Here is a 12,670-nt window from a genome sequence, read left to right on the forward strand (position 1 = left end):
GAGAGAAGGTCGTCATTTAGGTCGCCTAGTACTAAGAATGTTTTTTTATGAAGCATAATAGATCGTATAGTTTCAGTTATATGATCATATGAATTAGCGAGAGCCTTTGGGTGTCTGTAAATACATCCTACTATGACAGATGGTAATATCCTGCACTGCACTCGGACCCATATGTCTTCAGTCCCTGTTTGTTTAGTTATTTTAGTGTCTATTATCTATTTCTGTCACTCATTAACATTTTTATTTCATCAAAGTTTGCGAGTAGGGATTGGCCATTAATGTGATCTATGGTAAGACAGTCCTTGGAGTGTTCAGAGTTGTTAGGGTTTTCACTGCTGGCTTAAGGGAGAGGGAGAGAGAGAGAGAATAAGGGAGAGGGAGAGAGAGAGAATAAGGGAGAGGGAGAGAGAGAGAATAAGGGAGAGGGAGAGAGAGAGAGAGAGAGAGAGAGAGAGAGAGAGAGAGAGAGAGAGAGAGAGAGAGAGAGAGAGAGAGAGAGAGAGAGAGAGAGAGAGAGAGAGATGGGTGTGTTGGCTTAATGGTGATGGGGGTATTGACTTAATGGTGATGGATGTGTTGGCTTAATGGTGATGGGGGTATTGACTTAATGGTGATGGATGTGTTGGCTTAATGGTGATGGATGTGTTGGCTTAATGGTGATGGATGTGTTGGCTTAATGGTGATGGGGGTATTGACTTAATGGTGATGGATGTGTTGACTTAATGGTGATGTGATGGATGTGTTGGCTTAATGGTGATGGGGTATTGACTTAATGGTGATGGATGTGTTGGCTTAATGGTGATGGGGTATTGACTTAATGGTGATGGATGTTGGCTTAATGGTGATAATGGTGATGGATGTGTTGGCTTAATGGTGATGGATGTGTTGGCTTAATGGTGATGGATGTGTTGGCTTAATGGTGATGGATGTGTTGGCTTAATGGTGATGGATGTGTTGGCTTAATGGTGATGGGGGTATTGACTTAATGGTGATGGGTGTGTTGGCTTAATGGTGATGGGGGTATTGACTTAATGGTGATGGATGTGTTGGCTTAATGGTGATGGATGTGTTGGCTTAATGGTGATGGGGGTATTGACTTAATGGTGATGGGGGTGTTGGCTTAATGGTGATGGATGTGTTGGCTTAATGGTGATGGATGTGTTGGCTTAATGGTGATGGGGGTATTGACTTAATGGTGATGGATGTGTTGGCTCAATGGTGATGGGGGTATTGACTTAATGGTGATGGATGTGTTGGCTTAATGGTGATGGATGTGTTGGCTTAATGGTGATGGATGTGTTGGCTTAATGGTGATGGGGGTATTGACTTAATGGTGATGGGGGTGTTGGCTTAATGGTGATGGATGTGTTGGCTTAATGGTGATGGGGGTATTGACTTAATGGTGATGGGGGTGTTGGCTTAATGGTGATGGATGTGTTGGCTTAATGGTGATGGGGGTATTGACTTAATGGTGATGGATGTGTTGGCTTAATGGTGATGGATGTGTTGGCTTAATGGTGATGGATGTGTTGGCTTAATGGTGATGGATGTGTTGGCTTAATGGTGATGGGGGTATTGACTTAATGGTGATGGATGTGTTGACTTAATGGTGATGGATGTGTTGGCTTAATGGTGATGGATGTGTTGGCTTAATGGTGATGGATGTGTTGGCTTAATGGTGATGGATGTGTTGGCTTAATGGTGATGGATGTGTTGGCTTAATGGTGATGGATGTGTTGGCTTAATGGTGATGGATGTGTTGGCTTAATGGTGATGGATGTGTTGGCTTAATGGTGATGGATGTGTTGGCTTAATGGTGATGGATGTGTTGGCTTAATGGTGATGGATGTGTTGGCTTAATGGTGATGGATGTGTTGGCTTAATGGTGATGGGGTGATTGACTTAATGGTGATGGATGTGTTGGCTTAATGGTGATGGATGTGTTGGCTTAATGGTGATGGATGTGTTGGCTTAATGGTGATGGATGTGTTGGCTTAATGGTGATGGATGTGTTGGCTTAATGGTGATGGATGTGTTGGCTTAATGGTGATGGATGTGTTGGCTTAATGGTGATGGATGTGTTGGCTTAATGGTGATGGATGTGTTGGCTTAATGGTGATGGATGTGTTGGCTTAATGGTGATGGATGTGTTGGCTTAATGGTGATGGATGTGTTGGCTTAATGGTGATGGATGTGTTGGCTTAATGGTGATGGATGTGTTGGCTTAATGGTGATGGGGGTATTGACTTAATGGTGATGGATGTGTTGGCTTAATGGTGATGGATGTGTTGGCTTAATGGTGATGGATGTGTTGGCTTAATGGTGATGGGTGTGTTGGCTTAATGGTGATGGGGGTATTGACTTAATGGTGATGGGGGTGTTGGCTTAATGGTGATGGATGTGTTGGCTTAATGGTGATGGATGTGTTGGCTTAATGGTGATGGATGTGTTGGCTTAATGGTGATGGATGTGTTGGCTTAATGGTGATGGGGGTATTGACTTAATGGTGATGGTGGTGTTGGCTTAATGGTGATGGTGGTATTGACTTAATGGTGATGGATGTGTTGGCTTAATGGTGATGGGGGTATTGACTTAATGGTGATGGATGTGTTGGCTTAATGGTGATGGATGTGTTGGCTTAATGGTGATGGATGTGTTGGCTTAATGGTGATGGAAGTGATGGTGATGGATGTGTTGGCTTAATGGTGATGGATGTGTTGGCTTAATGGTGATGGATGTGTTGGCTTAATGGTGATGGATGTGTTGGCTTAATGGTGATGGATGTGTTGGCTTAATGGTGATGGGGGTGTTGGCTTAATGGTGATGGATGTGTTGGCTTAATGGTGATGGATGTGTTGGCTTAATGGTGATGGATGTGTTGACTTAATGGTGATGGGGGTGTTGGCTTAATGGTGATGGATGTGTTGACTTAATGGTGATGGATGTGTTGGCTTAATGGTGATGGATGTGTTGGCTTAATGGTGATGGGGGTGTTGGCTTAATGGTGATGGGCGTGTTGGCTTAGCAAGATGTAGGTAACAGGAGAGAGAGACACGGGGAGAGATGGAGAGAAAAAGAGATGATAGAGAGATTCAGTGGAGAGAATGTCGTGCAGTATGTATATGGACCAGCCTCGTGTGTCATGCAGTATGTTTTCTGTCCGATATGTTTTGTCTTCCCAGAGCTGCCGTGACAGAGGCCGGACTCGTGTGGGACCGCGGAGATGCCGGGCCAAGCAGGGGAGACATCACGGAGAGTCACACCAAGATAGATAGGTCAATTTAGGTCAACATATGTCCTCAGTGTGTTAGTGAGGATAGGTTTTCACTGGTTAGCTGTCTAATCATTGGGAGTGACTAGTGTGCAGAGCTCGGCAGCATTATGGAATACTAAATGATATCAAGTGATTGTTTCTAGTCTTAAATTTACTCTCTCCTCCTCCTCCTCCTCCTCCTCCTCTCTGTCTATCTTCAACCCTTCCTTCCTTTTAATAAATAAGTTATCTTTTGCTTAATTAACGTTTATAATTCTTTATGGTGGTCAAATCTTGCATCTCATTTCCCTATCGTCCATTCTCTCTCCTCCTCCTCCTCCTCCTCCTCTCTCTATATATATCTTCATCCCGTCCTTCCTTTTAATTAATGTCTAAGTTATCCTTTGAGTGACGTTCTTTCTGGCGGTCAAATCTTGCATCCAATTTCCTATCGTCCATTCTCTCTCTTCCTCCTCTTCTGTCTATCTTCATCCCTTCCTTCCTTTTAAGTAATGTCTAAGTTATCTTTCGCTCAAGGTTCCTTCCAGTGTGTTTGTGGTGTCCGGCTCTGCTTGCTAGTTAGTTTTGTCACTGTATAATTGTCAATCCTAGCTAGTTTTGTCACTGTATAATTGTCAGTCCTAGTTTGCTTTGTCCCTGTATAATTGTCCGTCCCAGCCAGGCGCCTCTTCCATGTAAAGATATCGGCAGCTTCAAGCCTTGCCGATATCTCAATCCGTACGTGAATGTAAATTAACCGAAATCCTTGTTACTAAGCCCTGCACGGTGCTCTCTCACATAATGCTTCTTTAAATTTTCAGTCTCACTTAATTTCCGGGGTTAGTAATATATTTTGCCATAAGTTAACTCCCCGTGATGGCCAGTTTCATGTACTATATATAAGTAATTTGCCTTTTGCATGGCTATAATTCTGCATCCTTGTCTAAGGCCCAGTTTCACAGTTCCTCATGATGGGTTAGTAAGCTCCGAAACCAATACCAGAGCCTTCGAAATTTCCTTGTACGGTGTCTGGAGTTTATATTCAAGTTCACAAATTTGACGAGACTATACAGGAAAGGTCTTGTGTGTTTATGCTACGAAGGAAAGGGAGGAGAAGGGAGATGAGATTAGGAGACGAGTGAGCCGAGATCCTGTTTATATTCAAGTTCACAAATTTGACAAGACTATACAGGAAAGGTCTTGTGTGTTTATGCTACGAAGGAAAGGGAGGAGAAGGGAGATGAGATTAGGAGACGAGTGAGCCGAGATCCTGTTTATATTCAAGTTCACAAATTTGACAAGACTATACAGGAAAAGCTCTCTGTTTATGATATGAAGGAAAGGGAAGAGAAGGGAGATGAGTAAGCTGAGATCCTGTTTTTATTCAAGTCCACAAATTTGACGACACAATACAGGAAAAGCTCTTTGTATTTAGTGTGTCATCGAAGACCGTGCCATTTTGAACAGTATGGGATTCTATAGCTTGGTTCGGGAGTGTTACAAAGACTGTGATGGACTGTGGAAGCGGCCCTTAATGTTCCCTTTTCTAATATGCCTCTCTGTTTTTGCAGGATGCCGCGGACGGACCATGCAGAGGACTCATCGCGACGACACCAACGGTTTGGTTAAGTGGGTTCTTTTGTGTGTGCGTCTGTGTGTGAATGGCAGGCCTGTCGTATGATTGTGTGTGTGTGTGCGTTGGCGTTATGCCTTCGCACTATTATTTTGTTAGGATGTATTTTTTTGTGTGTGAACTTTTTGCACGTAATCTTTTTTTATACCCATAGCTAGCGTTTGTTTGTGTGGCAGTGTTCCGGGAGATGGACGCCGGGGGACATGGGCTTGGGGAGGCGCACATGACCTCCTCTGTCCGTGACCTCTTCAGCTGGGGAGACCGGTAAGCATTTCCACCAAGTTTAGTAGAAAACACTCACTTGTCATGCATGGTGGGTTGCGGTATGCCACAACCACCTACAATTAGCTTGAATCAGGGGATTTATGGCGAGTCCTTTTTAGGGTCCACCATACCACAGCCATGACTCGTGAAAGCCCAGAAAAGGGTCTGGCGATGTTCTTGGGTTAATCGCTGCTCCTTCAGAGACAAAAGTTATGAGCGGCCGAAAGGGAGGTCAGTTTCCGGAGGAGAGGCGTCTCGATACGTCATTCCTCGTGAGAGAATTCAAGTCGAAGGCAGGAGGAGATATAGACACAGGAAGGGTGCCCCAGAGTTTACCAGTGTAAGGGATGAAAGAATGAAGATGTTGGTTAACTCTTGCATAATGGGTTTGGACAGTATAGGGATGAAAGAGTGGAGATGCTGGTTGACTCTTGCATAATGGGTTTGGACAGTACAGGGATGAAAGAATGAAGATGTTGGTTAACTCTTGCATAATGGGTTTGGACAGTATAGGGATGAAAGAGTGAAGATGCTGGTTGACTCTTGCATAATGGGTTTGGACAGTATAGGGATGAAAGAGTGGAGATGCTGGTTGACTCTTGCATAATGGGTTTGGACAGCACAGGGATGAAAGAATGAAGATGCTGGTTAACTCTTGCATAATGGGTTTGGACAGTATAGGGATGAAAGAATGAAGATGCTGGTTAACTCTTGCATAATGGGTTTGGACAGTATAGGGATGAAAGAGTGGAGATGCTGGTTGACTCTTGCATAATGGGTTTGGACAGCACAGGGATGAAAGAATGAAGATGCTGGTTAACTCTTGCATAAGGGGTTTGGACAGTATAGGGATGAAAGAGTGGAGATGCTGGTTGACTCTTGCATAATGGGTTTGGACAGTACAGGGATGAAAGAATGAAGATGTTGGTTAACTCTTGCATAATGGGTTTGGACAGTATTGGGATGAAAGAGTGAAGATGCTGGTTGACTCTTGCATAATGGGTTTGGACAGTATAGGGATGAAAGAGTGGAGATGCTGGTTGACTCTTGCATAATGGGTTTGGACAGCACAGGGATGAAAGAATGAAGATGCTGGTTAACTCTTGCATAATGGGTTTGGACAGTATAGGGATGAAAGAGTGGAGATGCTGGTTGACTCTTGCATAATGGGTTTGGACAGCACAGGGATGAAAGAATGAAGATGCTGCTTAACTCTTGCATAAGGGGTTTGGACAGTATTGGGATGAAAGAGTGGAGATGCTGGTTAACTCTTGCATAATGGGTTTGGACAGTATAGGGATGAAAGAGTGGAGATGCTGGTTGACTCTTGCATAATGGGTTTGGACAGCACAGGGATGAAAGAATGAAGATGCTGGTTAACTCTTGCATAATGGGTTTGGACAGTATAGGGATGAAAGAGTGGAGATGCTGGTTGGCTCTTGCATAATGGGTTTGGACAGCACAGGGATGAAAGAATGAAGATGCTGGTTAACTCTTGCATAAGGGGTTTGGACAGTATAGGGATGAAAGAGTGGAGATGCTGGTTAACTCTTGCATAATGGGTTTGGACAGTATAGGGATGAAAGAGTGGAGATGCTGGTTGACTCTTGCATAATGGGTTTGGACAGTACAGGGATGAAAGAATGAAGACGTTGGTTAACTTGCATAATGGGTTTGGACAGTATAGGGATGAAAGAGTGGAGATGCTGGTTGACTCTTGCATAATGGGTTTGGACAGCACAGGGATGAAAGAATGAAGATGTTGGTTAACTCTTGCATAATGGGTTTGGACAGTATAGGGATGAAAGAGTGGAGATGCTGGTTGACTCTTGCATAATGGGTTTGGACAGTATAGGGATGAAAGAGTGGAGATGCTGGTTGACTTGCATAATGGATTTGGACAGCACAGGGATGAAAGAATGAAGATGCTGGTTAACTCTTGCATAATGGGTTTGGACAGTATAGGGATGAAAGAGTGGAGATGCTGGTTGACTCTTGCATAATGGGTTTGGACAGTACAGGGATGAAAGAATGAAGATGCTGGTTAACTCTTGCATAAGGGGTTGGACAGTATAGGGCAGTGGTTCTCAAACTGGGGTGTATTTCTAAAATTAAAAATACTTTAGAGTAAAATTCAGTAAATTGATAAATAATAACACAACAATAATGTTTTTATTTTCTCAGTTGAGAATGAAATAATGCATTAATATTTTTTTTCACAAAAGAAAAATATTTTATTTTTACTTTTCATTTATTAATTTTTACAACTTAGTTATAAAATATATTAAAATCTATTAAAAATTTTTCTGATTAATGTAGCAATACCAAAAGGTTTTCATTCAAGCTATAAATTTAAAGTAAAATCTTATCAAATATTCTGTATTAAATACTGATTTTCTAATAAAAAATAATTAAATATTATATTTTCCTTTCCTATAATTTCATGTAAAATAATTGTAAATGAACAGGAATGGGGGCTAGGGGTAATTGTCCTCTACCTCTGCGCTGTCAGGGGTAACAATGTCAGAAAGTTTGAGAACCACTGGTATAGGGTATATGTAAAAGTAGTATTTATATATATGTGTGAAAAATTATTTAAATGGATATATAATGTTAGGAATTGCAAAAATGATTATATATGCATAATAGAAGAGATCGGTGATGATTTGACCATTTTTAGTTTAAGAAAAATTCAATTAAGTACGGAAGAGACAGAGATGGAATTTATACATTCTTAAAAATACTTAAAACTACTTATCTTCCCTAATTTCTATCTTTCCCGTACTTAATTAAATTTTGGCATTACAATTTTGTTGACCTTAACCCGGTAGTGGTGATAGCAGCAGGGGTCATGTTTCTTAATGGTCCCTCCAAGCGAGAAAAATGAGAAAAATCACCCTCACACAAACCATTTCATAATATATATATCAAAGCATTTGTGATCAGATCATGCATCATCTATTTTGGGGGGTTTAAATCATGGCACAAATTTGGCCCGTCACTGCTACACGGTAAAGCCACAAATTTGGCCCATCGCTGCTTCACAGTAAAGCCACAAATTTGGCCCGTCGCTGCTACACGGTAAAGCCACAAATTATAGCCGGGAGCATTCTGGACCATCTAGAAAAGCATAATTTAATTCATGATTCACAGCATAGGTTCACAAAGGATAGGTCTTGCCTTACCTGTTGTCCTTCTACACTAAAGTAATAGAGGCGGTTGACCGAGATGAAAACTATGACATATTGTATCTAGATTTCAGTAAAGCGTTCGACAAAGTCCCTCATCACCGGCTATTACTAAAATTACAGGCTCACGGTGTAGATGGGAAAGTTTTGAACTGGATCAGGGGGTGGCTCAGTGGTAGGAAGCAGACAGTGCAAATCAATGGTAAACAATCTGAATGGGGCTGTGTTACGAGTGGAGTCCCACAAGGGCCGGTGCTGGGTCCTCTGCTTTTTATTATTTACATCAATGACTTGACACAGGAATTAGTAGTGATGTCAGCAAGTTCACAGATGATACCAAGATCAGTAGTGTAACCCAATCAGACAGGGACGCTACCGTTTTCCAGGATGAGCTTGACAGACTATATGATTGGGCGGGGAAGTGGCAGATGGAATTCAATGTCGGGAGGTGTAGCATTCTGAGTGTAGGCAGGAACAACCCCTCACACAATTACTCCTTAAATGGCACTCCTCTAAGCAGGTCTGGGCTTGAGAGAGACTTAGGAGTCCTAGTGAGCGCTGACCTCCGTCCTAGGGCTCAATGCATTCAGGCCAAAAATTGGGCCAACAGAGTACTTGGTTTCATCTCAAGGAGCGTAAGCAATAGGAGCGCTGAAGTCATCCTCAAACTTTACTTAGCACTAGTTAGACCTCATCTCGATTATGCGGTTCAGTTCTGGTCCCCCTACTATAGAATGGATATCAAGGTGTTAGAATCTGTACAGAGGAGGATGACAAAGATGATTCAGGGGGTGAGAAACTTGCCTTATGAAGACAGGCTGAAGCAGTTAAATCTACACTCGCTAGAAAGGCGAAGGTTGCGAGGAGACTTGATCGAAGTCTATAAATGGATGAAGGGATTTAATAAAGGGGATGTCAATAAGATTTTGATTGTAAAAGAGCCAGGTAGGACGCATGGCAATGGTTTTAAGTTAGACAAATTCAGATTCAACAAAGACATAGGCAAGAATTGGTTTACTAACAGAGTGGTGGATGAGTGGAACAGGCTTGGGGGCCATGTTGTGGGTGCCAATACCATAGATACATTCAAGAAGAGGTTAGATAAAGCCATGGCCTTGTATAGCCTAACCAGCCTCTTGCAGACTCCTTATGTTCTTAACTCTTGCATAAGGAGTTTGGACACACAAACCATTTCATAATATATATCAAAGCATTTGTGATCAGATTATGCATCATCTATTTTGGGGGGTTTAAATATCATGGCACGAACTTGGCCCATCGCTGCTACACGGTAAAGCCACAAACTTGGCCCGTCGCTGCTGCTGGGTTAATGGAGCAGCCACCTGTGTCTGAGCCAAGATGTCTGGATGTCTCTGCCGCTGCCTCTCCGCATGTCTGAGTCTCCCTGTACTTCCAGCGTGTTGCCCCGCCTGGAGAGACACGTTGATGGAGGTGGCCGTGTGTGTCACCCTTTGCCTGTATCCTCTGGCGTCCAGGTAAACAATGATAATGATTATGATAATACCAATAATAATAATGAATATAATAATACCAATAATAGTAATGAATATAACAATACCAATAATAGTAATGAAATGATAGTCGGTCAAATAACGAGATCATTAAATACTGTTGCTCTTGTACAAATTTCATAGTGTGTCTAATTCTCCGTCACTGTCTCCTGGGTTGTGTCTAAGTCGGTCTTGTTCTTTCAGAGGCGCGTAAGCGGAGAGCATCGGCGCAGCGCGGGAGCAGCACGTCAGGGTGTAGGGTGTTTGTTTAGCTGGTGTAGGGTGTTAGGGTGTTAGGTGTAACAACGGTTGGCTCTTTCACAGAACGGGTGTGACTCCGTTCTGCGTTTGAGTCTTCCACCTTCAGACGGTCTCCCTCCGAGATGTCTGAAGTTTTTTTTGTCGGTTTTCTCCGTAGGAGGAAGCCGACTCTAGCTACTCTGGCCTCTCTTCCGGGGGTCAGAGCGGTCGGGCTCTGCTTGGCCAGGCGTTAGTCTTTCGCGTTGTCTCCGCCGACGTTTTGCCAGACTCTTCCGTAAGGTTGAGCCTGGCTTTTTTATTAGGTGGATCAGGCTGCCTTCTTCCAAGGAGTCTGATGGGAGTGGAGTCTTTTTTTTGGTGTATGTCTGTGGGTGCTCAGTGGGTAAGGGAGGGTGGGGTAGAATGGTTGGTGGGCTGGAAGTGGGTTGGGGGATGAGCCTCCTGGGATTTGGGTTGTGTCGAGCCTTACCGCCTGGTGTGTTGGGTAACCTTCACGCCAGGGGGGGGGTGCCAAGACTATATCCATCTCCTGGGCAGGGCGATTCCCCTTTCCCATGCCAACTGGCCCTCCTCCGTCTGCCGCCCCAAACACCCGCTGAGTGCTTGTGTGTGTTATTTTATTTAGGATGTCTTTTTTTTCTATGCCTTTTTCCCGTGTGTTTATACCCAATAGCTAGCGTGTGTGTGTGTGGCAGTCCGGAGGCGCGTGCAGCGAGGACATCACATCACGTCACTACGGTATATCCACGGTATTTGGTTTAGTGTGTGCTGTGTGTGTTTGTGTGTGTGATGGCAGGCCTGCCGTGTGTTTGACCTTTTGCTGTGTGTTGCTGTGTGACTGCTAGGATTTCATTTCTATGTATGTTTTTTTCCCCATAACCCCCTTCCTCCCTAGCTCTTTAGCTGTTGTGTGCGAGGCGCTGGGTGGATGCTGCCGGGCGACCAACGGCGGTGGCGGTGTGCAACGCGGGAGCTGCTGAGGTTTGGGGTAGCACTACGGTGCAGGTTATGTAGGGTGTGTGAGTTTTTTTTTTGTGTGAGTGTCTTTTTTTTGTGTGGGGACTTAGCTAATCACTGTGTCAGGAAGGCATGGGCGTGGCCGTCTGTCCATCAGGCCGACGGGCGGGTGTGCCACCTGGCAGTCAGGCTAGCAGGTGACAGGCAAGCTATCTGGTGGTCAGGCTGTCAGTCGGGCCATCAGATAGGTAGGCAGGCCACCTTGCGGTCGGGTTGTCGGGCGGGCACCCCACCCTCGGTCAGGTAGGCAGGCAGCAGCGTCTACGCTGAGCCGTACGGCTACACGTACGAACGCACGGAACCCGTACGCTACGTTCCGCTGCACTGACGCTCGTCGTACCTCTGCTCGCACGCTTGCGGGCGGGTTGGGGGCGGGGGGCGGATGGGCGGACGGGCGGGCGTACGTGGGAACGGGCGGGCGGACGGGTGGTCGGGCGGTTAGGGAGTCGGAGCAACGCTTGAAAGACGCGCAGATAGATGTCAGATTCTCCCGTAGGGAGGTCTGGCAAGGTGTTAGTTTAGGCGGCGGAGTTGTACGCGGGCCAGTCTGTGTTACAGCTTTGCCGCCAGGGTAGCTCCTTCCGAGTTACTGAGGACCAGTTTTCCTCACAGGAGGAGGCTGGTGGGGCCTAGGGTGTTAGGGGTACGACGGTTGGCTCTTTCACAGAACGGGTGTTTTCCGTTCTGCGTTTGAGTCTGCCGCCTTTGGGCGTCTCCCTCTGAGATGTCGGTTAGGATTTCTTTTTTTTATATGTCCGTGTGTGTAACTGTTGCCTTTTAGCCTGTTGTGTTCCTGAGCAGCAAGAAGAGGCGGCTGTGGTGACCCGCCCGATGCGGAAGGCTTCTGGGCCCTGTCGGCGGGGGCGCACCTCTCTGGCTGACTGGTTGACCAGGCTTTGACCAGGTGGCCAGGGAGGCGCATCCTCGTTGGGCGGGGTCTGGGGGCCCTCCGTCTTGGGGAGGTCGCTGCAGCAGGAGGAGGTAACTACTGCTGGTTTTGTAAGGCATTGTGGTTGAGAGCACCTTGCAGCTGTAACGCGAATTTCGTTCCGTAATAAACAATGTACCGCCATGCTGCCTGTCCTTCCTCCCTCCCAGCACTGTGTACGTCTGTGTGTGTGTGTTGCTTAATTCTCCCTCACTGCACTGTGCGTACGTCTGTGTGTGTGTGTTGCTCTGTCTCTGTCTCTCTCTCTCTCTCAATCTCTCTCTCTGTCTCTGTCTCTCTGTCTGTCTCTCTATCTCTCAATCTCTCTCTGTGTCTTTCTCTCTCTCTAGTTAGTAAAGAACAGGCAACGTTTGCCATGGAAGACTCTACAGTGTACATCCCAACCCTCTACGGCCGTTGCTGCTCCACCCGGGCATTACCACATCCACCCGGGTCTACAAGAAACCTCCAGGGCCGAGCTTCAACCACAGAACACCTCGTCACCGTTGAGGAGGTTCCACGCCCCGGACCACAGCCATGTTAGCCTCGATAATAAAACTTGGCGCACTTATTCTGAGACGTCCTCGTGAGTGAGTGCCCTAATTGCCTTCATGG

General features: G+C 45.3%; 1 long non-coding RNA gene across 2 annotated transcripts; it reads left to right on the forward strand.

Moving 5' to 3' along the window:
- Window positions 1–2,685: 2,685 nt before the first annotated feature.
- On the forward strand, window positions 2,686–10,685 carry LOC127007951 (uncharacterized). 2 transcript variants are annotated; one of them, XR_007760717.1, is made up of 4 exons: window positions 2,686–3,275; window positions 4,825–5,150; window positions 9,756–9,834; window positions 10,054–10,685. It is a non-coding gene; the product is annotated as an uncharacterized LOC127007951 (long non-coding RNA). The 2 variants fall into 2 exon arrangements; XR_007760716.1 differs by lacking the exon at window positions 2,686–3,275 and having other exon boundaries at window positions 3,528–5,150.
- Window positions 10,686–12,670: the final 1,985 nt, after the last annotated feature.

This window comes from Eriocheir sinensis, chromosome 36 (genome assembly GCF_024679095.1).
Source record: "Eriocheir sinensis breed Jianghai 21 chromosome 36, ASM2467909v1, whole genome shotgun sequence".
NCBI classification, from domain to species: Eukaryota; Metazoa; Arthropoda; class Malacostraca; order Decapoda; family Varunidae; genus Eriocheir; species Eriocheir sinensis.